General features: G+C 37.9%; 1 long non-coding RNA gene across 1 annotated transcript in view; it reads left to right on the forward strand.

Annotated features, from left to right (window-relative positions):
• Window positions 1-4,960, forward strand: part of LOC148940419 (uncharacterized) — a 387,233-nt gene extending 382,273 nt beyond the window's left edge. The window contains exon 3 of the long non-coding RNA XR_016143331.1: window positions 4,929-4,960. This is a non-coding gene — a long non-coding RNA (uncharacterized LOC148940419). The remainder of the gene's footprint in view (window positions 1-4,928) is intronic.
• The last annotated feature ends 10,308 nt before the right edge of the window (window positions 4,961-15,268 follow it).

The raw sequence follows: 15,268 nt of genomic DNA on the forward strand, positions 1-15,268 counted from the left end.
TGGCAGAAAAAGGAGCTACGGCAATCAATGAAGCTAGCAAAATAAGAGGTACCAGCATCTCTGTCAAGGCAGGGAACGATGCCCATGTTACATACAGAAAGACTTTCGAAAACAAAATATACCTGTTGAAAATTGAGAATGAGAGACGACAAACTTTGCAATAAAAAACGGAAGCAGAAAAAATGGTACTCCGATCACGGACTCCAAGTTTCAACTTCCAACAGTGTTGCTTTTCTGCACTACAAGGATAAATCTCAACACTACCCAGAGAAAAGGACACGAGTGGTACAAGGTTAGGACTAAAGACTTGTAAGAGAGTATAAAGGCAGTGTGCAAAAGCCGTGATGATGATTGGTCAAATAACGTTTTCCGCCGAATATGTGCAGTGTCAGACCTGCACGCAGTTGACGCAATTTATCACAAAGCCTGTTCTTCTATTTTTCAATTAAATAAGAGCCTTCCAGCCAGATTTGCGACGCAAGAACTTTTTGGAATACTCGAAAATACTGAGCCAGATAAAAAACGTCCAAAAAGGGGAAGGCCAAGTCACGATGAAAGATGTCAGGCATTTTTGAAGCTGACTACTTTTTTAGATGAAAATGCAAAGGAACAGTATACAGTCAGTGAACGTGATGTTAAAATGGGAGAGCTTTTGAATGGGACAGAACTTAAACCGTACTCTCGCAAGTAATTGAAGAGCAAGCTTATGGAATATTTCATTGACCAGCTAGTATTTGCAACTATTGATGGTAAGGCTGACGTGGTGACATTAGAAGAAAAAGCATCAGCGATACTCCAAAATTTTTGTTACTTGGACAAAACCGATAACGAAGAGAGTGAGAAAATCAAGCTTATTAGAGCAGGAGAAAAGATTATCAAAAGTGATATCAAAGGACTGCCAGCACAGAAGGAATCATATATGACCGCAAAGCAGATTTCTTCTGGAGAACAGCTGAAAGGCGCTCTACCTAATAGCCTAATGGTGTTCTTAGATGAAATATTCGTTGGACCGATATTTGCTTCAAAGTGCTTGCCATTGGCAATTCCATCGTTCAAACTTCTCACCTACGTGCCCTCATTCGTCCACTGCAACTAGGCTTAGCAGTGCAACTGGATCACCATTTCAAGTCCAGATTTCTTATTGACACTTTACACAGCCATGGATTCTGCTCCTCCAATGCTGAAGTCCAGAAGTTTAAACGCTGTGCATCAGTCCATGATGAATCTAGCCTTGCAGGAGTTACCTCCGCACATGCTATGCAGCATGTAGCTGATAATGCAGATCACGATGTTTGCACGATGGAGAGAAGAAACACTTTCCATGGGATGGCTCTGCTAGCAACAGTCACGCTTCCTCTCATTAACAGCCGATCACCCATTCCGAGAGTTGAAGTTTCATTAGATGAAGTAGCCCAAAAAGGAAAAATTCCCATCTACCCTTACCGCTTCAGTGAGACAGTGTTTTCAAAGGTGCAATATGAGAAGATCCCTGGCAAAAATGTCAACGACCCGTATGCCTCACTCGATCAGCTCTGGTTAGCTACCGGGTTCCTGAATGTCTCAAGACCGAGCTGGAATGGCTTCATGCAGTCAGTTTTCTCTAACCAAATACATCATGAAACGGGAAACCTTCACAGCAAGGCAAGCGTCTTGTTTTTGCCGATGACTGACCTCCCGTCTAGCAACGAATCCTGCCTTTACTCAACCTTGCGCTTTGTAGCTTCGCAAGGCAGAACCTACGGATTCACATTAGTTCTCACATTTGACAAGCCGCTCTGGTGGAAGTCTATGAAGATCCTCAAGTCCGACACGACGAATGAGCTGAGTAGTATTGTTCTCAAGTTAGGCGGTTTTCATTTGATTATGAGTTTCGTCGGATGCATAGGACACCCCATGCAAGGTTCTGGTCTGAAAGGGGTTCTTGAATTGGTATACGTGACTGGTGCAGTGCCACACATTCTTGCTGGAAAAGCAATTTCTAGAGCTGTTCGATCTCACATTCTCGTGAGCTCGGCCATTTATGCTCATCTCCTGGAAGAAGAGCAGGCGACGTTGACGTCTCTAGACATGTCTACTGTCTTCACTAACGTACTGGATGGATACCTCCCACCCGAAGATCTCAGTCATGATCCCCAGCTCAAGCAACTTGAAAACTTTCTCAAGTAGAGACACCAAGACCTGCTGACTCAGAGAACTGCGAAGCTCTGGTTTCAGTATCTTGACATGGTTGGGATACTTCTTAAGTTCATACGTACCGAGAGACTAGGCCTGTGGGATTTGCACCTACAATCCGCAGTAGAGATGCTTCCGTTTCTAGCAGCATCTGGACATAACCTCTATGTCAAGTTGGTCTGGATATACCAGCAAGAGATGGCTAAGCTTCAAACTAGTCACCCACCAATCTTCGAAGCATTTGAACAGGGAGGTAACACCATTAGAAGATCAGAGCGACGCTGGACTGGGCTCTCGGCAGATCTTGTCATCGAGCAGGAGTATATGAAAAGTCTGAAAACATCGGGCGGTCTTACAACTGGAGGTAGGATGACAGCACGGCAGAGAGCCATTTGGTTTCTGTCAAGACCAGCATGCCTGGAGATCATCCTCTTGATGCAAAATTTGACAAAAATTGGTTACTCGACAAGTGAGCAGCACCGCGACATGAGTTCCAGTAGAAAGGATCGTGACTTCGACGATACCCAGAAGCTCGTCGGATACTTCGGAGAATCTTCTCCGTTCAGAGGTGACAATCAGCTTAGAAACATTGCCAATGGCATAACTTCTTCCCAAGATGTTAATGTTGACGAGGCCGATGTGGCTGGAAAGTTGATTCTAAGTAAGATGATGGGAAATACTTTGAAGGAGCAAGTCTTCAAGAAAAAAGACCAAGTGAACCTAATGAATGCCAAAAATGTCGGGTCCTCTGTGGTGGCGCACATAGATCTGGTACTTCTTTTCCAGTAGTTTATAATAGTAACCCAACAAACTGATCTCCGAGAAGAATACTTCAAGTACGAACTTTGTACGATTCCTCCTTCTCTTTTCGAAAGCGATGGCCTTATGAGAAAAGCAAATAAGCCAGAGCTTGCAAAAGCGATCTTTCAGGCTTGCGGGATCGAGACTCAGTCACCCTCAAGACCTGCTTCTGCGTGTAACATCATCTTGGATGGTGGTTCTCTTCTACATCGAGTTCCATGGAAGGTAGGGTCAACCTTCAAGGTCATCTTTGCTTCATACGTCCATTACGTACAAGCAAGGTACCCTAGTGCGATCGTTGTGTTTGACGGATATGAAGGTGGTCCAGAAATCAAAGATGCTACCCATTTACGTCGAGCAAGGATGGTTGGCCGCTAAGTTTTTTTCACCGAAGAGATGACCCTCTGCATGAAGAAAGAAGAGTTTCTTTCATGTAAGACAAACAAAGGACGTTCCTGAAGCTGCTCGGCAACCATTTGGAAGCAGTAGGTTTCCGAATTTTCCACTCGGAAGGAGACGCCGACGTTCTGATTGTAGAAAAAGCCGTAGAAGCTGCTAGTCTTACAGACACAATCTTGGTTGCTGATGATACTGACATCTTGGTTCTTCTTATAAGTCGATGAGATTCGCGGTCCAAGCGTGTATATTTATAGCCAACTTCGAAGTTTTACGGCACAAGTACAGCGTGGGCTAATAGTGAGATGAATCAGAAGCTAGGACAGATGTCAGCATTCAGACTACAATCTGTCATGCCGTGCTGGTGTGTGACGCAACCTCTCACCTTTACGGACTAGGAAAGAGCAAAGCTGTTCAGCTGCTACTTTCCAACAAGAGTTTCAGGGACAGCGCTGCTATATTTGGCGACAACCTCGCATCGCTTGACGATGTTGTGGCAGCAGGAGAGCGAGCATTGTTGATAGTGTACGGTTGCCCTGATGTTTCGAACCTGGACACTGCCAGAAAGCTAATTTTTCACAGAAAAGTGAGCACTGCCACCACTTTCGTGCAACCACAAGAACTGCCACCGACTCAGGCAGCAGCGAAGTACCACTCGCGACGTGTCTACTGCCAAGTTCAAATCTGGCTCGGGAACCCAGTAGACCCTTTACGCCTGGGATGGAAACTGCAGGATAACGAAGTTCTTGCGCCAATAAAAATAGATCTCCCTGCCGCTCCGTCTCAGCTGCTGAAAATTATCAAATGCTCGTGTCGTATTGACGACTGTGATAGTGAAAAGTGTACCTGTAAGAAAAACGGACTTGAGTGTACTAGCCTATAGCCTGCCGGACCTGTAAGGGAAGCTCGTGCAACAATTCGAAGTTTCAAGAAGAAGAACTTAGTGAAGAAGAATAACAGTTAACTGTGAAGATGAAAAATCTGGTTCCTACATTTTGATGATGTGCAATTTCTATATATTTGAAAAATAAGATAAAAGCTTTTCTCTGAACACATTAAGTTAGAACCTACCTTGTCTCATGGTGTTTGGCGCTGAGGTGTTTCGTCATTCCTGTTTATCGTTGTTTAGTCTTTTTTTTCTAAGCCTTTCGTTTACATAGCCAAATAGACTACAAGAACGACAAACTTATTCCATAGTACACCTTGATAAACGCTGGTAAGAGTTTTTTTCCCCAAAGACACAGTTTTTTCCCCTTTTTTGGCTGATAAATATTTTTTCTTTTGGTCAGGTAACGAAATGAGTATCAGAAATGAATTCAGAGCCAAAAGCTGATCTAAAAAGATGTGTAAAACATTATAGTTTACGTTTTAAATTTTTTCCCGGTTTTTGAGAAAAGAAATAAAAAACATTAAAAAAAAACAATTTCGCATCGAGCTAGACATTTAGATTTTTGATATGTTGTTAAGCATTTTTTTCCGGTCCGGATGGTGAAGAAACCATTTCTATACCAATTTTTTCCTGGTCAAAACTTAATTTTCTCCTACTAACTTCTATGAAGATATCCACCCACTTTTAGACGACAAAGATGAAATGTTTGGTCCAGATGGAGGACTTCGAAGACCTTTCATGATGGGGCAAGATGATAGTGATGATAGTGACTAAAAATAAATTCATCTCTTCTTCTTTTTTACCTAAATCTTGTAAATTTTACTTATGTTTATTTATGTCAACATGTCATTTTTCCTACACTTAACTTATCTGCGGTCAATCTACCTGTTCTTTTTTACAAGTGAGTCAATTTTAGAATATGTTTATCCCTGTAAATAAATTGGATTGGCTCAAATAGAATCTTTTTACATTAAAAAAAAAACTTGTAAAAGGGGAATTCTCAAAAAAAAAATTACGTAAAGGTAGAATAGCCCCAACCTTGTTGGAAATGTAAAAGTAATCAGTGTTAGATGTAAAAAAAATCTTTAGTATAGTAGCTAGCCTAGAACTATGAATAATCTTAGTCCGGTAGATGAATTTTAGATAGGGATGTAGAATAAAATAAGAAAGGTAATAGAGAGAACTTTTATTTACTGTTATGTTGTCTTCGTAACCTCTGTTACAATTTCTTAAGGTAGAAATTTCTTCCCCTACCTTAGCCGGGTAGACAAGCCTTTCGTTAGCCATGTCTAATAGTACTCTATTTAGACCTCAAAAAATTTGCGCCAATGATGGCTTCGTACGGAAAGTTATCGCATATTATAAAATTTATTGGAAAAATTCTATTATCCCTTTTTACGTTTAGGTGAATTGAACCTCTTGCATCCAAGTTATGCCCTGTCAAACTAGTTAAATTGGGATTATTAAAATTTCTTTGTTGCCTAATATGCAGGGGAAACATATTAAATACGTATGAGCTTATGATATTAACCGTAGCTCCACTGTCAACTAAAGCCTTAAAGTCAACGTTTCCTACACTAAAATAATTAAATATAGGTAACTTGTTAATACTATCACTACAAGACGGAACTACTATAAGTTTAAACCTATTAAACATTCTAGGCACCCTCTGGGTCCAATTTATATTTCTGAGGGGCCTGAAACGTTTCCTTGAGGATTTATTTCATGCGTCGGTGCCTGTAATAGATATTCGGATATGTTCGTGGAATCTTTAGCTGTGGCAGCGCCGATTGCTGGCGCTGACTGCCAATGCCATCGGCTTACAAAATTTTCATTTCCCGTCGGCAAATTTTCATGATTTCTATATAGCATTCTCGCATTATATTGGCTTTTGCGATTATTTGGGTTGTCAAATTGGTATTTAATTTGTCTATTGGGGGGAGGGTTATAAAAATTTGTTTGATACGCCCTTTAAGGTACTGATTGGCGCAAGCTCCCCAGTTTTTTGCTTAATGCACCATTGGCGCTGAAATTTTTTATTCCGAACTAATAGCTGCCGTAATTTTGCGTACTGCCGACAGCAATTCTTGGTGTGTTATTGGGGACATAACGGCACTCCCTCGCGATGTGCCCAGGTCGATTACAAATTTAGTACCTTATTATTGTAGGGTTATTTTCGTAACTACATTGTTTGATGGTCGAAAAATGTACTGTTTTCTGCCTAGTGGGTTCTTGCGTTTTGTTTATTTGTGGTACTAGGGAGTTATCTCTTGAAAAGAAATTGGGAGACGCCTGATCTCCCTTGAAGCTTAGGTTCGCGTTTGAATCGCCTAGGCTATTTATTTTTCCTTTACTGTGATTTGCGACCATCGTGTCGACTTCGATCAATCGATCTACCTCCTGAACTGCAAGATCCAACGTCTGAATATTTTTGCATATTACCATTTTATATAGTTTTGGGGGTAGCCCTTGCAAAAAGGTATTTAGTATGACTTTTTCATAGAGTTCTCCTGAACCATTTCCGTATTTTGCCTCTACTGAAATGCGTATGTTATAAAGATATTCTCTTATATTTTGTGAAGAGTCAAAGCATACTATTCCGTGTTTTAATTTATTTATGGAACTGGTTTCAATAAATCTATCTTTAAATGCCGTTAACAATTTGTCTACCGTATTTATTGGCAAGTTGGCGTCATTACCTATAGTATGTTCAATCTGCTTTAGAAAGGTTAAGGCCTGGCCTTTTAATCGTAATAGAAGCATGTCGACTAACGTTCCTAGCTCTGTATTTGTTAGTTCTACAAACTGGGCCAATTGGAGATTAAATTCGTCAATATCTGATTGACCACTGTACTGCGGGATAGACTTTGCTATTTCTATATTTTTCCCGACCAACTTTTGCGCCTTTAATAAATCGCTTCGCACGGGATAAAATTGTAGCGATAAAAAGAAATGACTGAGGCAATTGTGGTCGTAAATATTGACCGCGTCAAATCTAATATCGTACTTTAAAGCTGCGAGCTTACACCTTATAAGTTCTCCGATAGCGCCACTTATAGCGCTAAAGATTGTGCCATCAATGCCTGCGCCACGGCAATGAGGAGTGAAGTAAATTTATTACCGCGCCGCCCTCAATTATTGAGAGAAAATAAAATGTGTAGCCATATAAATATGACCTCTTTTCTCGAGCTATCTCGAAATCAGATTCCCTTTGGGAGCTTAGGTTCGTATCCTACAGGCCGCGCCATTTGTAGCGATAAAAAGAAATGACTGAGGCAATTGTGGTCGTAAATATTGACCGCGTCAAATCTAATATCGTACTTTAAAGCTGCGAACTTACACCTTATAAGTTCTCCGATAGCGCCACTTATAGCACTAAAGATTGTGCCATCAAGGCCTGTGCCACAGCAATAGGGAGTAAAGTAAATTCATGATCGCGCCACCCTCCATTATTGAGAGAAAATAAAATGTGTAGCCATATAAATGTAACTTCTTTTCCTCGAGCTTCTGGAGATCAGATTCCCTGGGAACGTACCTTGGAGACATACAAACTAATTACCTGTCGTGTGACTAGATAAGAACATATAAAATAAAATAAACACAAAATAGAAAAGCAATGGTTTTATTGAGACTTACATGTTTAGGTGTACAGCAATGGGTCACTTCAAATGACGACAAATAATAATCAAGTCTCTACATTAACTGCATAATAATTTGAATCGCAATGCCTGAATGCCAATATAATTCTGTCCACCATAATGAGAGCACGAAAAACACTTTTATGGATTTAATAAATTTTCCAGAGATAGATTGGTCTTCAAATTTTCACAAAAGACTTCCAGACGATATTGTTTCCCCTGCAACACCAATAGAAAGGCCCCTGTCATTGCAGGAAGAATTGAACAGAGCTGTAGAAACCCCCGGTATTACTGTAAAGAAAACTCCTCCTAAAGATTCAACCAAAAAAAATCTGCGAGGAGCTATGGATTTAATAAATTTTCCCATAAAAACGAGTCAAAGTACATTACCCGAGAATAAAACTCCCAAGGATGACTAGCAAGGGACTTCAATGGACTTCATGGAGGGAAACCCTAGTGCAAAGAATGCCCCACCCCCCTGAAGACATGGCATTCAAACGGTGGAGGAACCCCGCAAAAACTCTTGATTTCTCTCAAAGCTCTCAAAAATCTTTCAAATCTCCCGAGTTGAAAACTCAAAGGACTTATAGAATAAACCTTCCACTTCCAGAGGAGTGGAAATTTACGAAGGAAGGGGAGGTGATACCTCAAAAATGCGAGGTGCAACTTCTAAAACTTATAATACAGAATCATCGGAAACCAGTTCCGAAGTCTGACGGCGAATCAGACCATAAAGTAGTTAAAGAAATAGGGAAATCAAAACCGACTTCAGCAGCCGTACACGCGAAGGAGACAAAATTAAAAGGGCAAGAATTTTTGAAAAAACAATACAAAAAGTTTGATCTCATTTCACAAGAAAAACCGAAAAAGAAAAAACCGCAAGAAGTCGAGGAGAAAGTAACGACATAGTAACCCGATAGATGGAATTACACTTAATCAGTATAGGATTAAAAGATTTTAATAAATAGGCGTCATAAAGGAATAATAATTTAAAAACTTTTAATTTACGAGTAAAAATTACACAATTATAAAAATGCTGTAGAGAAATTTTGTTCAACATATATCTATTCCAGAAAACAAATTCTAATTAAAAAATTACACTGCATATGATTAATTTGAATAATTTCCTTTGATACAAAAAGCTACACGTACCATTCCAGTACGATGTATCCAGTCCAACTGAAAGAAGCCATGATAGGAAGTACTAAGCGAGAAATATTCATACACCTTAGAAATGTTCTTTGGTTATTTTCTGTTCCAAGAGAAACTGTTGGAACTTTGTCTTGTTATAATAAAACAGAAAGAATAGACCCAAGTTACAAAACAGAATTACTGTTACAAAATGTGGGTACGATAACCATAATACAAGAGTGTCGACTTGTAATTAAAGAGTCAACTGTTCGAACGACGTTAATTACCACGAGCAGAAAGATAATAAGCCCCAAAATAACCAACTTCAAGGCAATTAACCTGTCGTACAATATTCCCAATATAGAAAACGAAAACCTCGAAGGAAATGAAAACCTCGATTTGGTCCAAAATAGAAAAGAATAAAGAGACAATAAGGCTTACAAAAATAAGAGAAGCATTAGATTCCCAGATTCCCCTATTTACACATGAAGACCAAAGATTAACGTATGTGGATGATAGATACGGATTATTCTCATCCAATTTCTGGTGGAACATACTACTGACCGTATATTTCGTATTCGCGATTTTCCTGACCATGAGATTCTTACTGACTCATAATTAAATAAAAATCCTGAGACTAAGAAGGCGAAAACCAAGAGAAGAACACGGGGAAACGGCTGAAATGCAGAAGTTAAACCCGGAACCCCATGAGATCGTCTAAGCCAAGAAAAAGGGAAAACATTAGAAAACGAGAGGGTATAGAGGTCTCCACTCGTCCTTGCTATGTCTTGTTCCCTCATTGTAGTGTCGTTTACGTAAAACCGTGCGGTTACGACGCTCCAATATGCGTTTCTTAAACAGCACGGATGTGCGTAAACAATGCAGGCATGAAATATGTTTTAAAATTAGACCTCAAACTTAATAATAAAGAATAACTTATGTTTGAAGGATTGTTTTAAATCTAAGGAAGAATTTAATAAGTATTGAAGAATTAAATAAGCCTTTTATCGTTATTTCCTTTCTCAAAACAAATTTGAAGACATCTCTGTTTTAGATTTCCCAATGGGAATTATATGCATATGAAACCAACATGATAATAATGTCGTTTTATTATAACTAATGTATATAGTAATATCAGTGTATCTTTTTATATTATATCGTAGGGTAATATTCACCCTAAAACGCACCCAGTCGTATTGTTTGCTATGTATTAACACTACTTGAATTTAAAGAATTTGTGATTCTGCCTCGTTATTTTTATTACAGGAAGTGGATTGACATATTGGATATCGATCATTACAATGATTTGCCCAGTGCAGATACAACCTGGTAGCATCTATTTTTATCATGCCTCAACCAACGAAGAATACTCAACATACTTTTCAGCCAATTTCCATCCCTTCTATGTATACGAAAAGTAAGGTTACCTTTTAATCATTGTTCTCTCATCAAAGAACTATATTTCCTTATCAGGTAACATTGTACTTGAATCTCAGTATCCAGTGCATCATCAAACGATATAATTACATAAATCCTAAGAGCCCCATCGACCAGTACAAGATAGAAGTACCTAAATACCTAAGAACCATTTGACTGTATAGTTATGATTTTTGATGATCCAAAAAATTTTTTATATGACGCAGATTCACGCGTTGAATCCCTTTCGACCATTTCTCAGAATCCAGCCTATCCCCTCTGTGTGGAAAGTTCATATATCTGTAATCCCATAATATTACGAGATAATTTCTGAAAAATGGACATGGAAACCAACCATTGAATTACAGAAGCCAAAATTAACCCCAGTGACTAACCCCTCAGTGGAAATATACACCTCCCGCAAGCTAAAGACAATATGTTGAAGGAGTCACTATAGTTTGATGTTGACCTGTTCCAAATCCAAACTTCAATTCCCCTGTGATTAACCTAGGAATCCCCGCAAATGTTAATAGACACAAGCCATGAACTAACAATTTTATAAGAGAACTGTGATCCCTAAGTGCACGAATGAACAATTTTATACAAGAAATACATTTTCTATGTGCCTTAAAATATCCCAAAAAATAATATGCTGAGAAGAAAATGAACGCACTCCCAGTGTTCGACCCCTTAATGCCAAGGCACCCTATGAACTATCAAAAAGCAGGTGAGAATGAACTCAGATAGCGAATTCCCACACCTGTACTTGGAAACATCATTTCCCATTTGACAATTAGACAAAGCTTGTGTGAACACAATTATACTCGAACTGTTCCATGAAGATAGTATATTGTAAGTGCTTTAAAAATTTTGCCAAGACGAAAGTAGTGAAAGACCATAATTTACAACAGAAGGATTGAGTACGCTAAACGAACAAGAATGGTGATGAAATAGATGTGAATTTACATATGTTACTTCGTAATAACTTTGATAACTCAAAATCCCAATATCCTATCATTAACGTTGCGTAGCAAATATCCCCAGTGAAACTGTTCTAATGTTACCAGTGAACATGGTAAACCCAATGTTGTGTGTTTTAAATCGTTCTTATATGTAATGTTAGATGTTCAGATAGAGTAAAAAAGTGTGCCCTATAGACAGCAAAAAAAAACTTGTAAAAGGTGAATTCTCAAAAAAAAATCTTATGTAAAGGAAGAATAGCCCCAACCTTGGAAATGTAAAAGTAATCAGTGTTAGATGTAAAAAAAATCTTTAGTATAGTAACTAGGCTAGAACCATGAATAATCTTAGTCCGGTAGATGAATTTTAGATAGGGATGTGGAATAAAATAAGAAAAGTAATAGAGAGAACTTTTAGCACTCCTGATTAAGCCAAAATAAAAAAAAATAAAATAATACAATATAAATCAAAATTATGTAGAATAAATAGTTAATAAATTGCGATAATTTCAAAAGCCCAAAGGCAAGCAAGTCCTAATGACGGGACTTCATTATATAATGGGAAGGGTAAAATGTACCGTGAGTAAAATGATATATTTAAAATACAAAGAATAAAGTTCCTTCTTTCTAAAGATAATTCCGACTTCCTCTAATTAAGTTTAAATCTAGTTTCAAAAAAAAGAAAAGTCCTTAATCAGCAAAGAGAAAAATCGCTGTCAGCCTCAGACAAAGAACGACGCTATCCAGCTTTAGATTTCACTAAGATAGTGGGCAATAAAAAAGATGCTACAAACAATATTTCTAAGGAAGTTTAAATTATAAGAGCCGTGTGAACGTTTGAATCATCAGAAATATTTAAGACAGACTATTGGACGGAGGGTTTGGCCCTCCTTGGGATTTAGGCCAATCGTGGGTAGCTCCCACGGCACATGATCAGGACTTAGGATATATGGTGGATAAAAGTGTTTTTCGTGCTCTCATTAGGGTGGACAGAATTATATTGGCATTCAGGCATTGCGATTCAAAATATTATGCAGTTATTGTAAAGACTTGGTTATTATTTGCCGTCGTTTGAAGTGACCCATTGCTGTACACCTAAACATGTAAGTCTCAATAAAACCATTGCTTTTCTATTTTGTGTTTATTTTGTTTTATGTGTCTGTATCTAGTCACAAGACAGGTAATTAGTTCGTATGTCTCCAAGGTACGTTCCCAGGGAATCTGATCTCCAGATAGCTCGAGGAAAAGAGGTTACATTTATATGGCTACACATTTTATTTTCTCTCAATAATTGAGGGTGGCGCGGTCATAAATTTACTTCACTTCCCATTGCTGTGGCGCAGGCCTTGATGGCACAGTCTTTAGCGCTATAAGCGGTTCTATCGGAGAACTTATAAAGTGTAAGTTCGCAGCTTTAAAGTACGATATTAGATTTGACGCGGTCAATATTTACGACCACAATTGCCTCAATCATTTCTTTTTATCGCTACAGTACTTATATATTCATTATTAAAAACAACAGTAAGCTCATATAAGATAAGAACATTTACTGCAACTATCACAAAACAGGAAATAAGACAAAAATGAGAACCAGATAAATGAAAAAAAACATATACCAACCTATCTAACAGTCTGCCAGATATTTAACTGGTTTATATAAAAGGTTGCACTGATCAGCTTATGCTTAAATTCTTGTATCAATAGTGATTCTACCAAATTTAATGATTGACTGTTCCCCTTTTTGATTTTCTTTTTTGGTTCAATAGCATAAACTGTATACCAATGGTGCTGATGGCTAGCTGCTAAAATTGACAAAAAAAAGTTTGTGTTTGATCTACATGCCTTCTGGGAAAGTGGAATCTGGGGATGTGGGAATCTGGAGATACTTTCGAAAGACAGTAGAAGTTACTATTAAGTTTAAATATACAACCTGCTTTTTGGGTATTTTCTCAGTTTTTCTCCTAAGAGGGTGATCAGGGTAAATGATTGCCATTCCCGAAGTGCTTTGCCATAGAATTTGATTTATCAGGATGTTGCAGATTTGCTGATTGGCGTAAAAATTGCTTCAAAGCAGTCTTGCTGCATAATGGAAGTAAATTTGAATCTCTTTATATCGGATTATAGTTCACACGGAAATAAATCTACAATGATTAAATAAATTCAAATATTAAAAACATAAATGGATGAGGAAGGTGCTTCAAAACACACGTAATATTGTGGGCTTACAATGAAGGTAATGCAAAATATCCTTGCTTATTTTTTTTATTTCAGTAGAAGAGCCAGTGATCCACACTGGACAAATGCGGACTAGCCTGCTCAAGACAGTTTAATTCTTATCGATAAGTGCTATTACTAGAAATCCTTATGTGTATTTTTGCATAGAAGAAACCACGAACGTGAAGGCTGATATGCCGGGTCTGGACCAAAAAAAAAAAATCTTACAAGAACTTGGCGGAAGGTGGAAAAATCTGCATCCAAATGATGAGATTTGAAGAGAAGTTCGATAAGGACAAACTGAGGTATGAAAAGGAGAAGGTGGTGAAGCACGAAGAGGTATGTTACTGTTTAATATTTTAACTGAAAGACAATTGAAAATAAAAAGAGCTATGATTGTATTTAAGAAGGGAACATTTAAGGTTCTTAAGAACAGATTTTGGTAATTGACTAATTCAAAAGCAAATCTTTACAGTGAAAAGAGCTAAACTTTATTTTACATAGTGGGATGTACAAGGTCCTTAGGAGGTTCCGATCACTTTGGTTAATCTAGTGACGGACAGATTTGGGTAACTGACGAATTCCAAATCTAATATCGAAACAATAGGAGCAGAATTTCAACTTAAAAAAGGGAGGTTATTTAGTAATTTATCGAAGTGGCAGCAGTGGTGCCCCCCACGAGTATTACCTCTCCCCCTACTCATAAGGTTTGTTATTATTTTAATTTATTCTAATAATTGTACAATGAGATCCATTGCTTGGCTTGAGTCTTCAGGTACCTGCCAGATAGCATTGCAGAGTTGTTTTCAATGCTGAAGAATGGCTGGGAATCACCAACAGAGGCAAGGGCAGTTGCTGAAATAGGCATGTTTTTTAAGCCAATGCCAGAATTCTTATTAGACCAAATTGGTGATCAAATTATCTGACTTTATTTACCGTTAGCTTGGTGGAAAAAATAATAACTTACAGACTCAATGAACATTGGCAATATTTTGTAATGTTATGATCTATTGTACCGTGAGTAGAAAACAAAATAACTTAAAGAAACTTTTTCCCTCCCAAAATATTTCAAAGATAATTTAAACTTCCCTTTATTTCTGACAAGAAAGGGACACCTATGCTGATAAAACTATCACCAAATATCCCACGGAATATTCTATTGTTTATCTTATTACCCATTTTTAAACTCCTTTCTAATTTCTACCGAGGAGAGAAAACCTGAAATTTATCCTCATCAGACATCCCTTTAAAATACCAAATAAAAAATACGTTCATATTCACATACCAACCTGATGAGTTTTAAGCAAAAACAAAAGTACTTTGTAAAGCTTCATATTTCTTTGTTCCTGTGAACAAAGGAGATTTTAGAATTTCCAAATATTCTCGACAGATTTCAAAGAGCGAAAAGTATTGTTTGATTTTGCAATACAAAAGAAGTGCGTTCCTTTGATATCAGAAATGAAAGAGATTTGATGATTCGCAAAAGTGCTTGACGAATTTCAGAACATAGTTTAAAACAAAGTATGGAGTTCTTTAGGGATGTGAGATTTGAATGATTGAAAATTGCTATAAAACTATTGGACTGTTGTAAAGCATAATAAGAATTATTTAAAGCATAATAAGGGTATGTGAATTGCCCCAAAATGGGTTGG

The sequence above is a fragment of the Artemia sp. Qi Xiang Cuo genome, chromosome 19 (assembly GCF_049724085.1).
Source record: "Artemia sp. Qi Xiang Cuo chromosome 19, ASM4972408v1, whole genome shotgun sequence".
Classification (NCBI taxonomy): domain Eukaryota; kingdom Metazoa; phylum Arthropoda; class Branchiopoda; order Anostraca; family Artemiidae; genus Artemia; species Artemia sp. Qi Xiang Cuo.